At 35.1% G+C, this 23,927-nt stretch overlaps 1 protein-coding gene across 1 annotated transcript in view; it reads left to right on the top strand.

Annotated features, from left to right (window-relative positions):
* The first annotated feature begins 18,542 nt into the window (after positions 1–18,542).
* Positions 18,543–23,927, top strand: part of LOC144840179 (partner of Y14 and mago-like) — a 31,222-nt gene continuing 25,837 nt past the window's right edge. The window contains exon 1 of the mRNA XM_078695911.1: positions 18,543–18,658. The gene's annotated coding sequence lies outside the window, so the exon portion shown is untranslated. The remainder of the gene's footprint in view (positions 18,659–23,927) is intronic.

Here is a 23,927-nt window from a genome sequence, read left to right as displayed (position 1 = left end):
CAGTAAAATGTAGTACATGGTTTGAAATTCTTTTCGTTTGTTCAAATTGTGAAAATTATTTATTACAATAATGCATATGTATTTAAATAAATAAATAGAGAGAATACACTGGCCAGGCCAGGCATCGGCATCTTTACACATTTCTATTTATTTGTTCCTAATTTTCTGACATAACTTAGGTGTTCTTAAAATTGAGGGCGCCAAACATAAAATTTACGAGATCGGAAAGAGGCAGGTAGCCAAAAAAAAAAAAATGATGGTGTGCTCCCTTGCCTCTAGCACGGTAAGGCTCTCTCACAGCCTTGGGGGTACCACACATCAGATGCTTTGATGTTATTGCCTCATAATGTGTGGTGGAAAGGGGGACGTTTAAAGCCCCCTTCCCTACGTTTTTTATCTAATTTAAGATCACAAACTATATTTAATGTAAAAATAATACTATATGGTCCTATTGCGATAACTTTTTTCGTCTTTAAACGGTTAAAAATGTGAAAAATAAGTCGATTCTAATAATTATAGCGGCCCGCTATAAATCCCAAAATGCATTGCGCGCGGATTGATATTTTTGTTTTTCACCTGTAATTCGCCCACTTTTCGATCGATCGTGAGGCCAAAACAAATGGAAGACTCCTAACTTTTCCGCGAAAATACCGGGTTTTCCCCAATTTGTATCAACGGAGTCTGGCAAAAATAGAAAGACAATTAATGCAGCAACTATACAACGTCAGGCTAGGTATATAGCTAGCGTACGATGTTCGTACGTTACCGATGTTTACCAGCTAGGCCTACAAAACTAAGCCTAGCTAGGCTAGGCCTAAGACCGTCCACGAGAGGTCGATCACCGCGAGCTACTTAGGTAGTGCATTGTTTCTCACTTTTTATCATAATTTACCATAAAACGTACATTTAAGACAAGGAATGACATGGTTTAATGTTTTTAAAGTGATATATATGTATTATTTTCCAAAAAACGTCCAAAATTGCAGGTAAGGGGTCTTTAAATCTGTGAACCCCAAACACAGAAGCTCGCATAGCTTTAACTCTTTTCCACCGACCGGCATGGGGTTTGAACCCACGATAATCGTGTTCCACGACGCTCTACCGACTGAGCTATCCGGCCCTCTGGTTCATAGCAACGTTAAAACTAGATTCGTTTCCTCAAGATTACGTCATGAACATGCAAATTTATGACGTAACGATTAGAATGACGTAATATGAAGCTCGTATAAGACTATACTATTGTCACCTTTCATTACTCGTGTACATTGTGGCATAACGGGTAGTGCTCTAGTAACTATCGTTTGGATTGGATTCTCCCAGCTCTACTAGCTGGGGTTCGAACCTCTACGGATTTTTTTAAAAATAAATATAAAATGTTTTTCTTTATTTTGAAAGAGAGATATTTAGAGAGTCAATTTAATTTAGGATAATATAATTTAAAAGATTAACAACATCAACATTCAACAGTGTGGCGTGTTGACCGCCGCGAATGACTAACAATTTAATATCAGAAAAAAAGGAATTATAACTCTCTTCGTTACGTGTTTAGAAAAGAATTTATATTTCATCGTTGGTATGTCGGCGTTGTTATGCAAATGAGTTTGTGCAGGTGTAGTGGGAAAGATGGTATTGTTAGTCATTCGCGGTTAACACGCCACACTGTTAAATTTAGATTTTTGTGCTAAACATAACATTTACAACATCAAAAATCGGGTGGCGATTTAATTTAGGTTAGGCAGGGGCTGGTCTTAGAGACTTATATTCTTTCCATATTAAGTTCAATTTCCGGGCAACTCTATTTTTCTAAATTATTAACTCCACCCAACCATGGTGGGCTGGTCCTGTAGACTTATAATTTCGTTTCATATTGTTTTTATTTAACCATGTTTCATGGGGTAGCCCATCGAGCAAAGCTGATCGACAATACAATGTACATAATTGGTCAATCACGGCTAGCCTCGTCGGTTTCGTTGTGCTGCCTATCGTACACACGGTAGTTTGTGAGCAGCCTTCCTATCCTTAGAGTCGATCGAGTCCGAAACAAAAGGATGGATGCACTATTGTACGAAAAAACCTGACAAACCTGTTTTGTACGATATGATATTGTGTAAGGTGATATGTACGAAATTGCAAGATTAAACAAAATATTATTCTTGTTCTGTGGTATATTATTTTTTTAGTTGTTCAAAAAACATAAAATTATGCCAGATTATACTAAAAACGGATTAATAATGCCGCGGCATTATGCCAGATGCAGTGGGCCTCTAAATAATGCCAAAAAGCATAATAATGCCAGAAATGGCAACTATGATATGACTCGTACAAATTGGTATAGGTACAGGTGGTACAGTATTTGTAAACCAACTGATAATACAGGAAGAAGTGTACTGATAACAAATGTATCATCTTGCCTACTGGCACCATAGCTAGACATAACATCGGGTAGTAACAAAGTGCGAGGCAGTGAGGCACGCGAGGCAGGGAAGGCAAGCGAGGCAGGGAAGGCAAGCGAGGCAAGTCAGAAATTTATGCGAGGCATCGTTTTACCATCATCAAAAAATGCGAGGCATCGTTTTATCATTTCCCAAAATTTCGAGGCAGGAAATCACCGAAATTGAAGTAGCCTAGGCCCGCTACTTCCCTTTTGCACCTGCCTTGTATTTTAACTCGAAATTTGTTAACCAACTTTATCCTGAATACCACACTTTAGAATTAGTAGGCCTACTTTAATGAAGAAAAATCACATAAAAGTAACGATAAATCCGTGATTTTACAGACGTTTTCTCGCATACTGTTAGGAAATTTCGCACACTCAATGTTCAATATTTTGGTTTCTATGGAACGCCAAAAGAGCAAAATTAACAGTGTGCGAGAAACACGCTTGTAAAATCATTAATTTAAGGATTTATTTGTTACTTTTTATGTGATTCTTTCATTAAAGTACTCATGAGGCATATTTCTAAGGTGTGGTATTCACACGATAAAGTTAGTTATCAAATTTGGAGTCAAAATACAAGCGAAGGAAAGTAGCGCCAGGTTTATTAGTACTTGGACAAAAATAAATAAAAATAATGTAGGCCTATGTAAAAAATAGTGTATCATTATTATTATTACACCAATTATTATTATAGCAAAATTGATTAAATTATTTTCTACATAGGCCTCTAGGTTAGGGCTAAGCATATTAGCTAAAGTTTAATTTTAGGCCTAGTATTACGATTGTCGGACGTAAGTCTTTTTCACACGCGCTCCAGAATTCTCTCGCAATTTTTTTCTTTGCGGCATGTTATTTGATCGGCATATCAGTTACCTTTTATTCGCCGCCAGTTATTGAACTTGTCCTGCCCATCGCTGTTCACTTAATTTGCGAGAGAGGTACACGTGTTGATTTCCTAGAGAATGGAATGTCAAAAATGTCTTTGGCACGCCGCTGAGAGAGAGAGTATGTGCGTTGCTGCTGAAACCACGTGCTATAGGAGGGGAATCGGCATAAGGCCGAACCCTCTCAGGGCAGAATCGTTCCGCTACCTGCTAAATAGTAAAGATGGATTTTCCATCTCTCAGGTCTACCGGATCGAGGCGCGGGGGTGTGACAAAATATTATTTTCACTCTGTTCGAGAGACATGTTAAATTAACACGCTCGAAATGCCAACAAGCATGGCAGTCATTTGAGGAGTGTCGCTCTATAACAATTATTGAAAGTTGAAGACTGTCGTTCAGATATTAAAAATATGGCGCAGTTTGGGTACGATGTGACTTGAATGAAAAAAACAATCGTTACATAAAAATAAACATCATGATGAGTTTACACACGAATCTATCTTGATACACTAGGCCTACTAGTTTTAAAATATAAAATAATTGATTATTAGGCCTATAATATAGCATAATAGCACGTTAAGATATGCCTCGCACCTTTTTGAAATTGTAAACTATATGCATCGCATGCCTCGCACTTTTGGAAATGATAGAATGATGCCTCGCTGCCTCGCACTTTGTCAACACTCCATAACATCTCTCCCCTCCTAATTTTAAATTAGGGAGTGTAATCAATTAACTTTTTACTTTTACAAACGTGCCCAAACTGTTCAAAAGTTGTGCATCCGTAATTCGGTATGCGCCATATTTTAAAAATCTGAACGACAGTCTTCAACTTTCGATAAACAATAATTGTTATAGCGACACTTATCATCAAATGACTGCCATGTTTGTTGGCATTTCGAGCGTGTTCACTTTACAATTAATTTAACATGTCTCTCGAACCTAGCAGAGTGAAAATAATATTTTGTCACACCCCCGCGTCTCGATCCGGTAGACCCGAGAGATGGAAATCCCTCTTTACTATTTAGCAAGTAGCGGCGCGGAGTGATTCTGCCCTGAGAGGATTTGGCCTTGTGGCGATTCCCCTCCTATATATAGCACGTGGTTTTAGCAGCAACGCACAGACTTCTCTCTGAGCGGCGTGCCAAAGACATTCCATTCTCTAGGAAATCAACACGTGTACCTCTCTCGCAAATAAAATGAACAGCAATGGCCAGGACAAGTTCAATAGCTGGCGGTGAATAAAAGGTAACGGATATGCCGATCAAATAACATGCCGCAAAGAAAAACAATTGCGAGAGAATTCTGAAGCGCGTGTGAAAAAGACTTACGTCCACTCCGACAATCGTAATACTAGGCCTAAAATTAAACTTTACCTAATATGCTTAGCCCTAACCTAGAGGCGTATGTAGAAAATAATTTAATCAATTTTTATATAATAATAATTGGTGTAATATTTTAATAATGATACACTATTCCTGTTTTAGTAGGCTAGGTATATTACGATTTTTATTGTTGTCCATGTACGTACTAATAAACCTGGCGCTAGTTTCCTTCGCTTGTATTTTTACTGCAAATTTGATAACTAGCTTTATCGTGTGAATACCACACCTTAGAAGTATACCTCCTGAGTACTTTAGTGAAACAAATAAATCCTTAAATTAATGATTTTACAGGCGTGTTCCTCGCACACTGTTTGCGAATTTCACGCATGTTCAATATTTTTGTTTCTACGATAATAGAGGACTAAAACTCAGTGGAATCCGTCAATTTCTCATGCATTTATTGGTGAAAAACACGTTTTATTTCAATATATTTGTTAATCTGTCAATAAAAATACTGTAATAATGTTACTGCTGATACTGTTCTGTTTTCAAAGAATAATACAGTACAGTATTAATAATCATCCTAAATTAACATCACTACCTAGCCTAGACCTAGGGCATCCTACTAAGGATAATTATTATGATGAATTATTCTATTTTATTCTTTAAAAGGTTAACGAAACCGTGTACAGTATCAACAGTAACATTTTTTCTTACTGACTGAAATCTTCACCAAATAATGCGTTAAATATATGGATTCCACAGAGTTTTTAGCCCTCTAATTAATTTTGCTCTTTTGGCGTTCCATAGAAACCAAAATATTGAACATTGAGTGTGCGAAATTCGCCAACAGTATAAGAGAAAAACGTCTGTAAAATCACCAATTTAACGGATTTATTCTTCATTAATGTAGGCCTACTAATTTTAAGGTGTGGTATTCAGGATAAAGCATGGTTAACACATTTCGAGTTAAAATACAAGGCAGATGCAAAAGGGAACTATCCACTAGCAGGCCTAGGCTACTTCAATTTCGGTGATTTCCTGCCTCGCAAATTTGAGAAATGATAAAATGGTAACGGGACGATTCGGCCCTAAGACGATTCGGCCCGGGATGATTCGGCCCTGGGAGGATTCGGCCCGGGACTATTCGGCCCGGGACGATTCGGCCCTGAGACGATTCGGCACACTTAAATTTATCGGCTTTGATATGCATTTAGAAGCATAAAATAAGCTTTTTTTTCCCAAACTTTATTTTCAGAGAGAATATGGGGTAGCACTACTAGGAATAAAGATGCAATAAAGCAAACATTTTGAAAACATTGTCGAAAATGATCATTTTTTAGTCACGCGAACGAGGTAAACAAGTTACGCTCTCGGTTCAGGGACGATTCGGCCCTGAGATGATTCGGCCCGGGACTATTCGGCCCACTTTTAGTGGGACGTTTCGGCCCACTTGGGCCGAAACATCCCACTTTGTGGGCCGAAACGTCTCACTTTAGACCAAATTCATATTCATTTTTTGGGGTATTTATTAAGTTTTTAAAGGTGTTTAACAATCCGTATTTTATTAATATTGACAATGTTGATATACTATATATATGATCATTTTCGACAATTTTTTTTAAATGTTTGCTTTATTGCATCTTTATCCCTAGTAGTACTACCCCATAGTCTCTGAAAATAAAGTTTGGGGAAAAAAGCTTATTTTATGCTTATAAAATGCATCAAAGCCGATAAATGTAAGTGTGCCGAATCGTCTCAGGGCCGAATAGTCCCGGGCCGAATCGTCCCGGGCCGAATCGTCTCAGGGCCGAATCGTCCCGTTACCACGCTCTCTGTTGGCCGCTTGGCGAATGCACGAAATAAACAAGGTTTTCGAAGTAATAAATTGAATATAAAATTGCGTTTTTTTAGTTATTTATGATATATATATCAACTTTGTCAATATCAATAAAATACGGATTGTTAAACACCTTTAAAAACTTAATAAATACCCCAAAAAATGAATATGAATTTGGTCTAAAGTGAGACGTTTCGGCCCATAAAGTGGGATGTTTCGGCCCAAAAGTGGGCCGAATCGTCTTAGGGCCGAATCGTCCCTGAACGTAAAACGATGCCTCGCATAAAAGTGTGACTTGCCGCGCATCCCTCGCACTTTGTTAATACCCTATTATCTATATGACTCATACTAATTGGTATAGGTACAGGTGGTATTTGCATGGAGGAAAAATAAATTTATTTTTTCCTCCATGGTATTTGTAAACCAACTGATAATACAGGAAGAAGTGTACTGATAACAAATGTATCATCTTGCCTACTTCTGGCACCATAGCTAGACATAACAGAAATCAATTCATTTACAATTATGTTTTGATAACTGAAGGCCAAGTTATTGAATCTTCTCTCTGTAAAGAAAGCACCTAGCTATGACATTGTTGAATTTATGCAATGTCTATTGAATTACACTACATTTATATAACATGTGTTTTTCACCTCCAACCTCGTTTTTATACATTTTTCACAAAAATCATTATCTGCTAAATTCCCGAAATTCTTAATCGTTTTTTACAAGATAATATTCCGGTCCTACTAATCACCACTACATTATTAATACAAAATATAGTAAAATTCAGTCTTTTCAAAACTAAAAATATACGATTTCTCTATGATGATCAACTACAAAAATAAACTAGTTAATCAAAGTAGTTTTGCATAATTGTTTTATTTGAAAACACTTAATTCAATCAAATATAGGTCTAATAAAGGGCATAATAACAATTAAAATATTAATTTAAAAAAACTTAAAGAAAATTATTGGAACAAAATATGTTATAGAATCCGAAAAATACATATTTGTATCCTTAGCATAAAAGAAAATTGTAAATTTAGATTATCATTCCTGTTTTTTTTTTAGAGTTTTTTTATGTCCTGTCATCACAGCATGGAGCAGAGCCAAACTTCAAACTAGGAAGTCAAAACTATTAATTCCTATAGAGGACTCAGTCAATTACTCTATCCCCCTATAGTATAGCAGATCCCCTCTACAGATTTTGACTTTCTAATTTGATGAGGCGCTACTCCATGGCTCACAATGGCGCCACCCATTAGCTTTATTCTACAATGCCTTTCGAAATTGTTACACGCTTTGGACGAACAGGAGATTCTTGTGATTTAAGTTCTTTGCTTTTATTGATTTATTTTATTCAAATTTAAATAATGTGCTAAACCACCACGCCCCTCTTATTACTAGGCATTTTAAGGGAAAACTACCAAGTTGGCTAATTCAACGAGAGGACATTTTGGACTTAATGCACAAACGTGATAGAGCTCGAACAAAAGCTAAATCAACAAATCTTACATCAGATTGGCGGTACGCCAACAAATTAAAGAATAAAGTAACCAGTCTATTCCGATGTGCTAAACGTAGTTTTTACTTAATTTCTGACTCTGCTGGAGATTCTGGCAGGATGTGGGAAGGCCTTGGGCATCTCCTTCCTAAAACAAACAAATTTGCCCCAAAGTCTATATTTGTTAATAACTCTGAAATAAATGATCCACAAGAAATTGCTAATTCTTTTAATGATTATTTCACTAATATTGGCCCATCTCTCATTGCAAAATGAAACAAATTACATGCCCACTAATGAAAAAGATTCAAATAAAACTAACCAACATGATAACCCCAATTTACTTTTAAGACTGTTACCAGGGAAATTGTTTAAAGTGAGCTGTTAAAATTGACCGTAAAAAGTCCACCGGACCGGATAGGATTGAAGGTAAGATCCAGCAGCCCCTATCATATCAAAACCAGTTGCCTACATCATCAATAACATTATCATTTCCTGGAAACACTCTTTTTAGGCCATAAGCAGTAGCTCAAAAGATGCCTAGAACATGGATTTCGTTCCCACCTCTTGGATCTACATTTTGAAAGTTGATATTGTGAACTGATTATGTTACCCATACTATATCAAAAGTTCTCCATGAAATACCTGTACACTTTTGAGCAATGGCCTCTCAAAGGTACCCCACTACTGCAAAAAGGGCACTTTTTGAGGTCTGGAGGTACTTTTATGGGCCAATATCTTTAAAAGTATTTGTCCAAATGCAATTATCTTTTCTCTGTGAGTAGTCCAGTATATTGTGAACACTTATCCAAAATTTTAAATTTTAAAAATAAGTATTTTGTATGTGAGGAAAACTGAAAAATTACAATTATTTAGTTGTAAGTACACTTTTCAAGATTTTTAAGACACAATATCTTCGTAACTAATTGACATACCCTATTTATATTTTTTTCCCAATTATTATAAAGTTTTAACTTGTCAGCTTTAGGAAGTTTTTATTTATGAAGATGCAAAAACTGAGATTTGGCCAATTTTATAGATAATTTTAATATTTTTTAGTCGTTTTTTGAGCAGTTATATCTTGATAATCAACTCTCACTATGTATTTATATTCATGCAATGGGTATCCTAGTGAGTTAGTGACACACAAGTGAGGTTTCAACGCAAAAGAAATTATTATGCAATAATATAAATTTGTCGTCCCTTTCCCTAAAACCGAAACTTTTAAGAACAGCTTTAAGGCTGGTTTCCTGTCGATGTAAGAGTCAGTTTTTCTAACGTCAGTTACGATTGTTACGTCGATTTTACGTAAGAAACCAACATTTGACAGGAAACCGCTTACGACAATATTTAGGTGAAATCGACGTAAACGCAAGAAAAATAGACGATCGACAAGAAACCGGGGTACCGAATCTCCGTCTGATAAGTCGATTTATCGCGAATTTACAGGAAACCGGGATTTTATTGCTTGCGATCACTTGCGTTGCGTTATTAACAATTCTTACGTAAAGTTGACTTGGAGTCAACTTTACGTAAGCGTAAGAGTCGTAAGCGCAAGATATACAATGGAAAAGGGTAGGCCTATTTTTAATAGATACGAAAATACGAATTTCATTAATAAAAGCAGCTTTTTTACAACACCTCTTTATCAAAAAAGGATAAAAATTAGTCCTATATTAAAAACGTACAATTATATTAAAGTTCTTTCTATTCACACTTTTCTTCATTTTATTGACATATTCTCCTTCTGGTAATTAAGTTCATTAACTATTCTTTTATTAGGAGAAATGATTCGATGTTTTTAAACAATTTAAATCGGCACTATTTGCTCCATCTGAGTTTTTCTAATCAATGTTTTTGTTGTTTGTGTTGTTATAAGAAGCATGCTATTAGACTCTGATGCAGTAGATGTAATATTAAATACAGAAGGTAAGATATTTAATAACAATTAATAATAATAATAATAATAAAGTTATTAAATAATATTGCCATTCAATATCCCTCCACACTTAATAATAAGAAGCATACAGTAAATACTTGTTAAATAAATTTATTTACAAATACATTCTGCACAATACTATTTTATGGATTAGGCCATTTATATAAATTCTCAAAAATAATAGATGCATACACCATGGCATACAGAATATATAATACCGAAAATCAAACCTTTAACTAAATACTAATTACTTACTTATTTATTAACTAAATACATTTTTAAAAAGCAAACACAAACACTTTTACTGATTACCTTAAGTGATATAGGCCCTACAGTAGGCTAACTTTCTTTGCATACACTGTGTCACACAATATAATAATGATACAGGAAATTAAACCTTTAAATGAATCTAAAAAGTTGAATACTAAAATTATAAACATATTTTTAAACTCTGAAACTGTGGTACACTGTACTGTAATTTCTCTCTTTCAGATGGGGCTGAATTAAGGACACAAGTTGATTCAATCTTTCTGGTGTCATTCTTGTATATCTAGTTCTCTGTAAAAATATTTAACATTTTAAAACTAGTGTGTTGAAGCTTTTCAATAATTGTTTTAAATCAAAGAAAAATAATTAAACATATTTAGAGTGTTTTTCACTTGTTTTTCTTAAGTTAATGACTACAAATTTTAATTTTATAGCATTTTCCTGTTAAGCAGCTGAACTACTGTTATTAGTTATAGTTATGTGTACAGTATAGATAACATTTTTAGTTACAAACATTTAGTTTTTAAACACATTCCAACCAAAGGAGTAGATCATTTTTGTTGCAGTTTAGAAGTTGGGATTATTGTGTAGAGTGTGTAGATCCAATACATTAAAATTTTAAAATGTTTTTTTTTTAAATTTGGCCTATCATATAAAATAAACGATGTCGTCTTGGGATTGTCTTGGGACTAGGCACTATGGGTCTTTATACTCTATCATTACTTTCATTAATTGCTGTATCTGGGTTCATATATTATGGATCCTACCGATACAAGAAGTATGATTATGATATTGTTTATGGATTGGCGAACAATGACCGTTTTAATGGACTAAATTGGACATACGACAGTGATTTTATCGGTAAGCCTATATCAATTTCATTATCGCTCTCCTACGTCGAGTTGTCGCAGGCGACAGCAAGGCCCGATACATATAATGCTCTACACGATCTGAAGCGTATAAATACGTATAGCGGGACTTTCAAACGCAAATTTTTCAATGCGCCCATCCGATACTATCATAACTCTCAAAGTACATTTAACATGTCAGAATTATGTATGTGTGGAGATATTGAATTAAACCCTGGTCCACAAAATGGCAGACATTACGGAAATAGTAATCATCAACCCGGAACGAATACCATTGTTTGCAACAACAACAATCAAGCTCAAGTACTTCGAGGGAATACCCAGCTTGATTTGAATGCAGGTGGCAGCCGGAGATCCCCGACGTTTGATTTTATAAATCAATGCAAGGGATTACGAATTGCGCACGTCAATATAAACAGTTTAACGGACAAAATCGATCAACTCCGACTGTTATTGCATCGTACTCAACTACATATTTTGGCAATTTCGGAGACTAAACTCTCGGATATAATTCACGATAATGAAGTATCACTACCTGGGTATACTCTCCTTCGCCGTGATAGGAATAGACATGGAGGAGGGGTGGCAATGTTTATTTGATTCTCAATTTGATTTTCAGAGGGTATCTTGTGAGTCTGTCCTGGAGCAGCTTAGTCGATTGGACTGTGGAACGTCGCTTGGAGTAAACTGTTACCCTATCAAATTGCTCAAGTTGGCAGCCCCTGTTATTGCGCCTTCTGTGACATTTATCTGTAATCTTTCACTTTCATCTGGTATTTTTCCAAATGACCTAAAAATCGCCAAAGTTGTTCCCATATATAAAAGTGGGGCCAAGGACGAACTCAACAATTATCGACCTATATCTGTTTTACCAATCCTTTCTAAAATCATTGAACGCGCTGCTCATATCCAACTCTATGACTATCTTACAGCACAGAACATTCTCTCAGATAACCAATGTGACAACTGGCTCGATGCTATGAATGGGGGTCGCCTCACCGGGTCAGTTTTCATAGATTTAAGAAAAGCTTTTGACACGGTCAACCACAAGATCATGCTTAGAAAATTGACTCGGTGTGGTGTATCCTCATCTGGCATCGAGTGGTTCACATCATATCTAACTAACCGCACTCAAACAGTTAAATTCAAAAACACTTATTCTAATTTTCTCACCATAACACACGGTATACCTCAGGGGTCCATTCTTGGACCCTTGTTATTCACTAATTAACACATGGCTCACCTCTAACCGATTATCATTACACACTGACAAAACTGAGGCGATGTTAATTGGCGTCCCTCAGCGGCTTAAACACAAAACAATAGACGTATCGATTGCTGCACAACCGATCAAAGTAGTAACTAACCACAAACACTTAGGTGTGCACATTGACAATCAACTTAACTGGCATACCCATGTCAGTAAGTTGAGCTCTACACTTTCTTTTAAAATCCACACACTTGCACGAATTAGAAAATATCTTGACAAACGTACAGCACATTTATTTTACAACACATTAATTTTACCACACATTGACTAACGGTGCTCTTCTCTGGGGCACCGGAAGTAAAACAAACATTAATAAGATTCAAAAACTTCAAAATCGCGCTATGCGTGTAGTTCTTCAAGCTCCGCCTCGCACCAGCACTCACATTCTTCTAACATCTCTACACATCATGGATGTGTCAATAAACAATTTTTAAGTCTGCTCTAAACAAATATTTAATTCCAAAAGAAAAACCTCAACGTTTTGTATAGTATTGTAGGCTATATTTTTGTATTTATGTATATATATTTTTAAAAACATAGTTCATCCGGTTTTTTTTTCCATATAGGTTTTTTTATAATGTTTATATGATGGCCCCTTGATTGTCAGCATGCTGTTTAGGGTCACCCTCACTAAATAAGGTTTAATAAAAAAATAAAATAAAAGAAGTAAGACAAATCTACCTCGTCCAGATTAATAGGCTCTTTTTCTATTTCATTAACGTCAACTTTTTCTTCTTCTTCTTCTTCTTCTTCTTCTTCTTTTTTCTGATCGATTCTTAATCCTTTCCTACTAGCTCCTTTTCCGTATTGTACCGGTACGACCTGGGAAAAAAGTGTAAAACGGTAAAGAAAATAAAACGACGGTTACCTCAATATCCGAAGCCTCCAGAGAATCATTATCCTCAGCAGTTTCCCCCATTTTTAAACAAAGAACTAAAGAAAACAAAATAGAAAAATAGAAAGGAAACGCATAGAAACTGTAAACGCAGAAAAACGCTGTAAACGCACCGTCGATTTAAACACAAACTACTTTATGACCTTTTCGGTAATTACAATAAAAAAATGTATTACGTTTAAAAAAAAAAAATTAAATATAAAAACACTTACTTCTACGTGATCAATTTGTAAACTTTCCGATAGATCCCGCACAATATCTATGGCGTTGTCACAAATATCAATAAGAGAAGGGCTACCGGTCTCAGACAGACTTTGACTGAGCGGTAGGCTAAGTCATCAAAGTCCTGGTCACCAAACACAAAATCTTTGAGCAACCCAACATCAGGGATGTTACTAACGGATACATTGTTGGTTCCATTAGCCCCCGATAGATTGACTAGCGTCAACAGCTCTTTGACATTCGATAAATAAACTCATAAAATAAAATCATTAGAATCGGATGATGTTGAAGCGAATTGAGACATTGCAAAACTTGGAAAATCAGTAACAAAACTTGAAAAAATCAGTAAACGAATAAAGCAATAAATCAAATAACACTATTTTTATACCACCCCATGACCTTCATTAAAATAAAAAAAACAAAGGCAATCAGTATTTCCTTTAGAAAACGTATACACTATTACGATTGGTCAAACTTAGGTGTTTATTGACAGTTTTATGATTTTTATTACATTAGAACAATATACATATACTTTGCGAGTAATGTAATCAATTATCATTTTCTGACCAGTGGTTGCTGAGATATTCATATGGCCAATTTCTTGACCAGTGATCAGAAAAGGGGTTTCCGTCCACTTTTAGCAAAAGTTGCTCATTAGAATGAATAGAAATATGGGTCTTCTGAGTAGTTTGACACAAACAATATTCCAACACACCCAGTAGTTACCAAGTTACGCCAAATCTTAACTTTGACCATATTGACCTTTTTGCCCCTGTAGTGACCAAGCATCCCAATTTTTTTTACGGCCAACAGCAAAACATTGATTTGTATTGATATAAGGAAGCAAAAAAACATTGTTAAAATAGTTTTCTAGAGGGTGCAGGTAAACCCTTTCTGGCTCCCCAACTAGCTGGGATAAGCATTTTACCATTTAGTCCAGTAAAGATAATAAGTCAAAAATAGCGTGAACCTAGAACAAATTGCAACAGATTTGTTTTTGTTTTGTCTGGTAAATAGGGTTCAAATGAACATCATATCATATTCATATTATTAATTAGCATAAATTCAAAAAGGCTGACATTTGCTATTTTGAAGCCCCATATCTCCTTAACGGTCGGATTTAGACTTAGCTAAGTGCATTACGAGTAGATATAAATGTGATATTAAACATTCTAATTAGCATATTTAAATTCCCATATGACGTCAAACGGTAGTTGTGACGTCATACAGTATATTATGTTATAACTGCAAATGACATTATACTATGCGAATTAGGAACTGCAGGAAAACTATTTTTTAACATTCTCCTTGTTAAATGAACATCATTTCTAAAGTGAAGTAGACTTGTTGTGCCTACATAATGTATCTGGTGGAACTATTTTGACGGCGCCAAATACATTTTCTATGTATGTACTTTGGATAGGAAACTGTGATCCAACTCCAAATTTAGGATGGGGTCGATTTATTAATTTACAGGCTTACCAAGAATAGCCGAGAAGACGTCATTTCTGTTGATCGTCTGAAAGTTGCGTATTAGTACAGGCTATATGTGACATGTATCCTATGTAACCTTGAAAAAATTCGAATAAAAGGTCTTTTGGTATTTTGTTTTAGGTGTGAATAATTACCAAAAATTTGTGCAGCCTTCTAGTTGCTTCTAGTGAGATATTGAGTGACCTTTTTGGGGCATTTGATGGCTCATAACTCCTCAACTCCTGGGTTTAAAAAGACAAATGTGGTGTCTACATCTATGTTTTAGTGGTCAAACAACAAAATAAAGTGAGATAGTCGGGTCAAAGGTCATTGACCTTTATTCATTAATAACTACTGATAGTCTAGGACCTGGGTAAGATTTGTATGCATTTTATTTAGGAGAGAATATCTTAACTGTTATAGGATAATTTGACCCAAGGAACAACATGGGATATGTGCCAAATTTGTTATCTGGGGCGAACATGCCCAAAATCGGGGTCAAAGGTTAGAAATGTGTGGTTCTTATATTTATATTCGGTCTAACACAACTTTGACCCAAAAAAATGTCCGGAAATGCTTTTACTGACCTTTGACCCAAAAAATTACCAAAAAAACACATTTTCGGGTTAAATTATTCTTTAAAATGTCAATGGACACACTGTATGGTATCAAATGAAAGCATACAATATGCTACCCATTGCTACCCAACTTGTATTGAACATTTTTACTTAGGAATCTAATTTTATGGAAAATGTGCATAATTTGATTACTTTTATACAAAAAATTAATATTTGGTAGCATGGTCAAACCATATATAGCCTCTACTATATATGGAGGATTCTGTATTTTTGTTACCAGACCTGCCAACGGAACGCCGTACACGTTCAAGGAAACAGGTTCACTACCCAAGACGTTTAACTAATTATTTATAAAACTTTATTTTCGTTCCTTTCTGCCGAATCTCATTAGAGGGGAGCTACTGTAGTTACCTAAATTTATGTTCTGTTTAAAAGAAGTGAATTAAGCCTAATATTAATTTTTATATATGCATATTTTGATTTATTTCTTCAAATCAAACGGCAACCATGTGTTTGATTTCAGCGGCAAAATAGCGTATTTTAACAAAAAATTTTTCTTTAGTAATATCGACATTTTTCATGTCATGTTCGTCTTCGCATCCAATTAAACCTTGTTTTGCAAAAGTAGCCTTCATTGATGTTTTGCGCCATTTTTTTTTGTACCAATTTTTGTTTGTACATTTTTCTCCAGCTAGGTGAATATGTCTACAAGCAACAATTCAACTTGATCGGACATGTAATTAGAAAAGAAAATGAAGATCCTACAAAAATTCTTACTTTTCACAGAACACAAAGTAAACAAAGAGGTCGGAAGATACCATACTTGATAGAGTTGTACAACAAAGTCAACTTACTAGATGCAACTTCATTTGAGTCTGCTTCAACAGAAATTTATAATTTCCAGCAATGCTTTAACTGTATATATGAACTGTTTTATATATACAGTTAAACCATTGCTGGAAATTATAGACTCCTTTGTTTTCTAGTGTACTCTTTTTCTATATTTATTCGGCTTTTACTAATATTCTATCAGTACCTGATGATTACCTATGGTCGAAAGTACTCGTACAATAAATATTTTATTTTGAGGCAGAAACAAGAAATGTTTTGAACTGTTTTATAGTTTGTTTTTTTTGTGGATTTTTACTTTTATGTTGAACCAAAGAAACGATAAGGAATAAATTACCTTCGTGACGTTTCGCCGACAATCTGTCGGCTGCTTCAGACTAAAGCCTGGGTTGGAATGGTCTGGTTTTTTTTGTCAGTGACGCTGAACAGCGCCACCAGCCGTCTGGTTGGTGTTGACGGTAGAGCGTCTCCGCTAGCGTCTCCGCTGGCGCCCCCTCCTGCTTCAACTTTTTTCAGCAAACTATCATATGTATGTGGGAGGTCATACCCACCATACACGTGCATACACGGAATTTCTGAAAAGATTCGACGCACTTTTGCTAAGCACAAAGTGAACACTTTCTTCATTCCAAGTAATAAATTAAAGAATGGACTGGTCCACCCAAAAGATAGAATAAAAACGGAAGACATGTGCGGGGTTATATACGAAGTGAACTGTCTAAACTGTGAGAAAGTATATATAGGAGAGACCGGAAGGGCACTGAATACAAGAATTGGGGAACATAAAAAAAGACGTATCAACACACAACCAAGTAGTTAGAACGCGTGCAAATAGAAATTCTTCGTCCCAGGTTTTACATAAGTCAGCCATAACTGACCACGCTATAGGGAATGACCATATTCCAAATTGGAATGCGAGAGTTATTGAAAAAGAAGCACAGACAGACAAAAGAAAGATAAAAGAATATATCTGCATAAGAAAAAGACCACATAATATCAATTAGAGACATTGGTGGGTATGACCTCCCACATACATATGATAGTTTGCTGAAAAAAGTTGAAGCAGGAGGGGGGCCAGCGGAGACGCTCTACCGTCAACACCAACCAGACGGCTGGTGGCGCTGTTCAGCGTCACTGACAAAAAAAAACCAGACCATTCCAACCCAGGCTTTAGTCTGAAGCAGCCGACAGATTGTCGGCGAAACGTCACGAAGGTAATTTATTCCTTATCGTTTCTTTGGTTCAACATAAAATTAAAAATCCACAAAAATATTTGGAACCAGATGAATTTATTCAATGTTTTATAGTTGTTTTGTGACTGTGCAATTTCGTAATAGTCACTTTCATACTGTACATTAAAAAGTAACACATCCAAATGCCAACTTCAAGTCAATGGCTACCAGATGTCTCCGTGAGACGGTTATTTGAACCAGTACCAGTACCAGTATATACAGAGAATTTGAGATGGTGACGGGAATGTAAGCTGAAAACGCTTGACTAAAAATCACAATTTAACACAATTATTTTATTCATTTTGTTATTGCATGTTATGATATAATAATTATATTATTGCTGATGGCTTGCTATATATAAAATACACAGTAATATTATATTAAAAATTCTGTTTTTATTTTCTCTTGCCACATCCCTATTATATAATCCTACTCTTTTTTACATACGGAAACCTAACGAATTTTAAAATGGTAATCGACTTTCGGAAGAATAATTACCTGAAAATCGAAAATGATAACATATTTGGATTGTGTCTGAATAAATACTTTGGGAACAATTTTAGATGATCAAAACGACGAAATCATTATTAAACAGAATAATATCACTGACAGAAGGGCATGTCGGATTACTGAAATGACCGTACTAGCCAATTCTGGTTTCATTAAAAAAAAAGACAAATTGTGTGAACATAGTTTTAAAGTATTATTTATTATTAAATGATAAAGTGTACAGAAAAGAATTTATTTATTTGACCATATAAATGCTGTGAGAGCAGTTTACTGATAAACGAAAGCGTTATTTTTTTTGAAATTTTATAGTGATTTATTTGACCAAATAAATGCATCGGTAGCGCCTCACAGTTGACAACTGAACACAATACACACACAGATGAACGCGTTCGTTTCGTTACTATTATGGTGATTAAACGCATTCGATTCTTGAATTGCGACGGCGCGGCGAGAAATTCACTTTTTTAACTTCAATTTTATCATCAGTAGTTCTGACAGATTTGAGATTTGTAATATTCCAAGCAGGTGGCTGCTCTCTGGTGATAGGATTTGTTGCTCTTGTAGGTATCTGGTGGTGTTTAGTTAGTAGGACCGCACAACACCAAATACAAACTTTGGAGTGACAGATTTATACTTATAATATGCTACTTAATATAGGCTAGGCCAAGTAGGGGAAACAGACGATCGGGGCCACGGTCGATCGGGCCCATTGTAAGACGATCGGGCCCAACAAGGTTTTTTAAGACGATCGGGCCCAACAAGGTTTTAAGACGATCGGGCCCAACAAGGTTTTAAGACGATCGAGACCAGACACGATCAGGCCCAACAAATAAAACGATCGGGCACGTTTTATTTTGGTAGCAATTAAACCAACTTTTGGAATTTTTATGGCGTGCGCCACTCATGTATTGTATTTTTATTTATCATATCGGTTGTGTTTTTTAAATTGATTAGGGTTTTTATTGTATCGTGCTAGGCTATTCTGTATTTGGCGCACTAAGCTAAATACATTTTCGTGATCTTATTTCGTGATCGTTTTTATATAAGGCCTAGGTACGCCTATTGTAAATTATTTATTTTACCGTTTGGATATTTTTAGATGATGAGTTTTATGCTAATTATATATTTCATTACTTTATTACAGGTGAGGATGTGCTTTTCAAAATTACCGTTATTGTAAAAATATGATTGTTTATAATTATACTAATCTAATTGGTATCTGCACTTGGCGGATAACCCCTTGTTATTGTCACAATCTTTTTGGTTATCCACACTTTGCGGATAACCCCTTGTTATTGTCACAATCTTTTTTTTTCCCTTTTTTTGGTTATCCGCAACGAAATTGCAGGATAACCCTTGTGATTGTCAAAGATCATCATCTTTTTGGTTATCTGCAATAAAGTTGCCAGATAACCCTTGTGATTGTACAAGATCTCTTTTTCTTTTCTTTTTGGTTATCCCCAACAAAGTTGCAGGATAACCCTTGTGATTGTCAAAGATCATCATCTTTTTAGTTATCCGCTTAGAAGTGGATAACTGTTATTGTTCTGATTTCTTATTAGTTATCCGCTTGACTCCTTGTAATCGTCTTGTTTCTTTTTCTATGTTTTTCTTATTTCTTTCTTTCACTTTTTTGTGGCTCCTGTATCTCTAAAATGTGTTAACAAAACATTTCATAACTTTGTCAACATTATGGACATTTATGTGAAGTTGTGCAGCATTTATTTTTTAAAGACGTCAACATGACTTGCGCGCGATTTTATGAATTTCAATGATTGATCATAGATTAAAAACCAAACATTATTTGTTTACGAAACTTTGTGATATCAAGGGAAAACTTTCTGTGGATTAAAAATGGCATGTTTTACACAAAGTTACGCGTGCACGTGCATTTAACATTTTAAAATGCGCAAAATTAATTTCTAATCAACTTTCTACACAAATCATTACATTTTGCGCATCTCAAAAATTCCTACGTGAGTGCAAATTTTTATGTGCGCGGTGCACACGTAGCGTTAAAACATATTTTTTTACGTAAATTATGTTTTTCCATCCTTTTCTAGTAATTTTACCAATGTTTGAAACCATTTCGACTTAAAATCACGTCATACGAGCACGTCAAATTAGACAATTCATGCACGTTTTTGATGAAAAAGTTCCAAAATTTGTCAAAATTATGTCTTTTTTCAAAAGTACACAGGAAAATTTATTTTTATTACATATTCTAGAAGTTGATGAGCTGTAGATATCGGATCATGCATCAATATGGTTAACCGGACATTGTGACATCATCGTATGGCCACCCAAATACAAAATATAGGTTTTTTGTCTCTTTCGTCATAGCTCATCATATTTTATAGAGCGCATCTCCGCTTATGCATACCTCAATTTTCTCAATATTCTGATATTGTTTAGTACTAGAACTAGTACTAGATTTGAACTCGTCACTTTGACGAGTTAGTTATCAGCACGACAAACTGCACATGCACGTCCTACGTTAGAATTGAAGAATATGGTTAGTGCTGAATTCTGTTGCATTTTTAAAATTTTGCAATTTTAAATGCGACAGAATTGCGCTCGTAACTTCTTGTGAAACATGCCATTTTTAATCCATAGAAAGTTTGCCCTTGATATGACTTAAATTTTTACCAAGTTTCAATACAAAATGACTTTTGGTTTTTAATCTATGATCAATCATTGAAATTCATAAAGTCACGTTGCGCAACTCTGACGTCTTTCAAAAATAGAAGGTGCACAACTTCAGGTTAATGTCCACATGTTGTCAAAGTTATCAAATGTTATCTTTACACATTTTAGAGAAACTCGACTCACGAAAAAGGAAGAAAGAAAGAAGAATAATACAGAAAAAAACAAAATGTTGATCCAATACAAGGAGTTATCTGCATAATGGGATAACTAATAATACAGAAAAAAAATGATGATCCCGTACAATAACAAGGAATTATCCGAGCGGATAACTAATAAAGGTAAAGGGTAAAGGTATTTATAGATTAGGCCCTCCACAGACCCACGGCAGCCACCAGTGCATCGCCTACCAGATCAGCACACCGGGAGACGATCCCCTACTCTTTTCGAATAGTGTACCAAGTTCTTTAACGTGCACTGTTAAGTACACGGGACCAACGGCTTTACATCCCATCCGAAGGATGAGGTAATGAGAGTAAACCATCTTGCCTAAGGATGCAATTAGTATGGTACAGATAACCTCGAACCCATGCCTATCACATGCTAGTCCGATACCATTACACCATCACTCTCCAGTATATACAGCACCCGCCGCCATTTCTAGATGGTTTCCCATCCAGAACGCAACCGGGCCAAACGTTGCTTAACTTCGGTGATCTGACGAGAACCGGTGTTTCAACGCAGTATGGCCGTATACAAAAAAGACATAAAAAAAGAAACAGGACGATTACAAAGAGTTATCCGCAGAATGCGGATAACTAATTAATTATCCGTAATATGCGGATAACTCCTTGTGATTGTATTGGATCAACATTTTTTTTTTATGTATGTTTTTTTCTCTTGAATTATATTTTTCAAGCCTTTCCTAGTAATTTTGAAAATAATTTAGACCTCTTCCACTTTAAATAACGCCATACGCACATGTTGAATTAGACAATTCGCGCGCGTTTTTGATGAAAGAGCTAAAAAATTGTAAAAAATATGTCTTTTTTTAAACAGTCATAGTTTCTAAAGTAAACCGTGAACCGTTTATTTTTTTTACAAAATCTAGAACTTTAGAAGTTGATGAGTTGTAGATATCGGATCATGCATCAATAAGGCTAAACGGACATTGTGACGTCATCGTATGGCCACTGGAAAATAAAATATAGGATATTTGTCTCTTTCGTTATTGCTCATCACATCGCATCTCGCTTATCCGTATTCCATTTTCCCCGAGATTGTAATATTGTCTAAGTCAATCAACTAATACTTTAAAGATGTATTGTCCCTTGAAACACAAAAAATGAAGGTCAAAATATTCTAAATTTAAATTGGCCATATCAAATTAATATTAAAGTTATTCACTTAAGTCGAAAATTCGAGCCAAAAACAACAAGTAATCGTCGCGAGCGAAGTAAACAAAGATTTCAAACCATGAGTATGCATTATGCATGATGCATAATTAGGATTGTTTACAACTCGTCACGGTTGAGAAGGTGTTTTAACACAGATCGAGAGGAAGTTTTATGATTATGCATACAGAGTAGCCAAACAAGTGCGTTGCATTATGAGTATGTTTTGATCGAAAACTTTGACTGGAAGTCAAAGTTATTTTTTGAACAAAATAACGTCTGTATTTCAGTTAAATGATTTTGTTTCCGCCTAATTTTTGGTGAAAGTTAATAACTATTTATATGATACTTCAAAATTACCCACTTTTTTTCGAAATCTTTTTTTGTTTATTTTTTTGGAATTAGTCAAAGGGACAATACATCTTTAATTTTTATGACGTCATTATCTCTAAAAATGTAAATAAGGTGTGTCACTTATTTTCATCTTTACAGTAAATTTCAATCTGTTATAGCTCGTCAGAATAAAAAGTGATAATCATGATTAAAACGTTTTATGGAAGCTATTAGATTTTATATACGAATTCATGTGAACATTTTGCCAATCAGATGGCAAAAGATCAGTATTTTCATATTTTGCGTCATAGTCCATCACATTTAAAAGAGCGTGCATCTATATTTTACGTATTCAAATTTCTTCTACACGTTAGTATTTTGTTGCTGAGATATCTTAGTGTTTCATTTTGATACCGTCGCCATGTTAAAATTAGGAATAAATGGCAGGTCCCGTAATTTCACCTATTCTACACTGTATGTAATATGTCTACAGATTATACTGTGTATATAGTATATGACACAAAATAGACAGAATTCAGCACTAACAACATATATTCTTCAGTTCAGTTCATAATGGTATAATCTTTTTCTGTGTGCAAAATTCCAACATATGACGTGCATGTGGCGTTTGTAGTGCAGATAACTAACTCGTCAAAGTGACGAGTTCAAATCTAGTTCTGTATTATTCTTTCTGTCAATTTTGTGTCTTGCGTATTTCTAAAACGTGTAAACATAACATTTTATAACTTTGTCAACATATGGGCATTTACGTGAAGTATGTGCACCTCCTATTTTTGAATGACTTCAGAGTTGTGCAACATGACTTGCGCGCGATTTTATGAATTTCGCGTATTTAACATAGATCGAAAACAATATAACAATTTAAATTGAAACTTAGCAAAAGTGTAATTTAAATCTTGCGCTAACAGAAAGTTACGCTAAAATCTAAAGCATTATTGACCAAGATTATAGATCTGAGTAAATGTGTCGTCAACTATGGAAACAGGCAATATTCTCTTAATATTTTCAAAAGGGAAAGAAATCCTGATGGTCTCTTATGAAAGGTAATCATTGAAATATTTGAAACATACAGTATTTGCATAACTTGACAATGAAAATACAAACACTTCGTGACGAATACAACATCATTAAATAGAAAAAGATGAGGATCAGTCAATGGCCAGAGTCCTAGAAATTGTGAATTGAAATTAACTAGATGGTACGCTCGCTTCGCTCGCGTACCATCTAGGTCGTGCCCACAGATGGTTCTCGAATACACAGTAATTTCAATGTAAAAAACTGGCGATTTAAAATATACGTAATAAATAGGTCGTGCGCACAGATCTCGAATACACAGTAATTTCAATGTAAAAAACTGGCGATTTAAAATGTACGTAAATAAACAGACACAGTGATTTATGTAGCCAACTGAAATTAGTACCTTGGGAATTACTTG

Source organism: Antedon bifida, chromosome 4, assembly GCF_963402885.1.
Source record: "Antedon bifida chromosome 4, ecAntBifi1.1, whole genome shotgun sequence".
Classification (NCBI taxonomy): domain Eukaryota; kingdom Metazoa; phylum Echinodermata; class Crinoidea; order Comatulida; family Antedonidae; genus Antedon; species Antedon bifida.
This window is presented reverse-complemented; position numbering and strand designations above follow the sequence as displayed.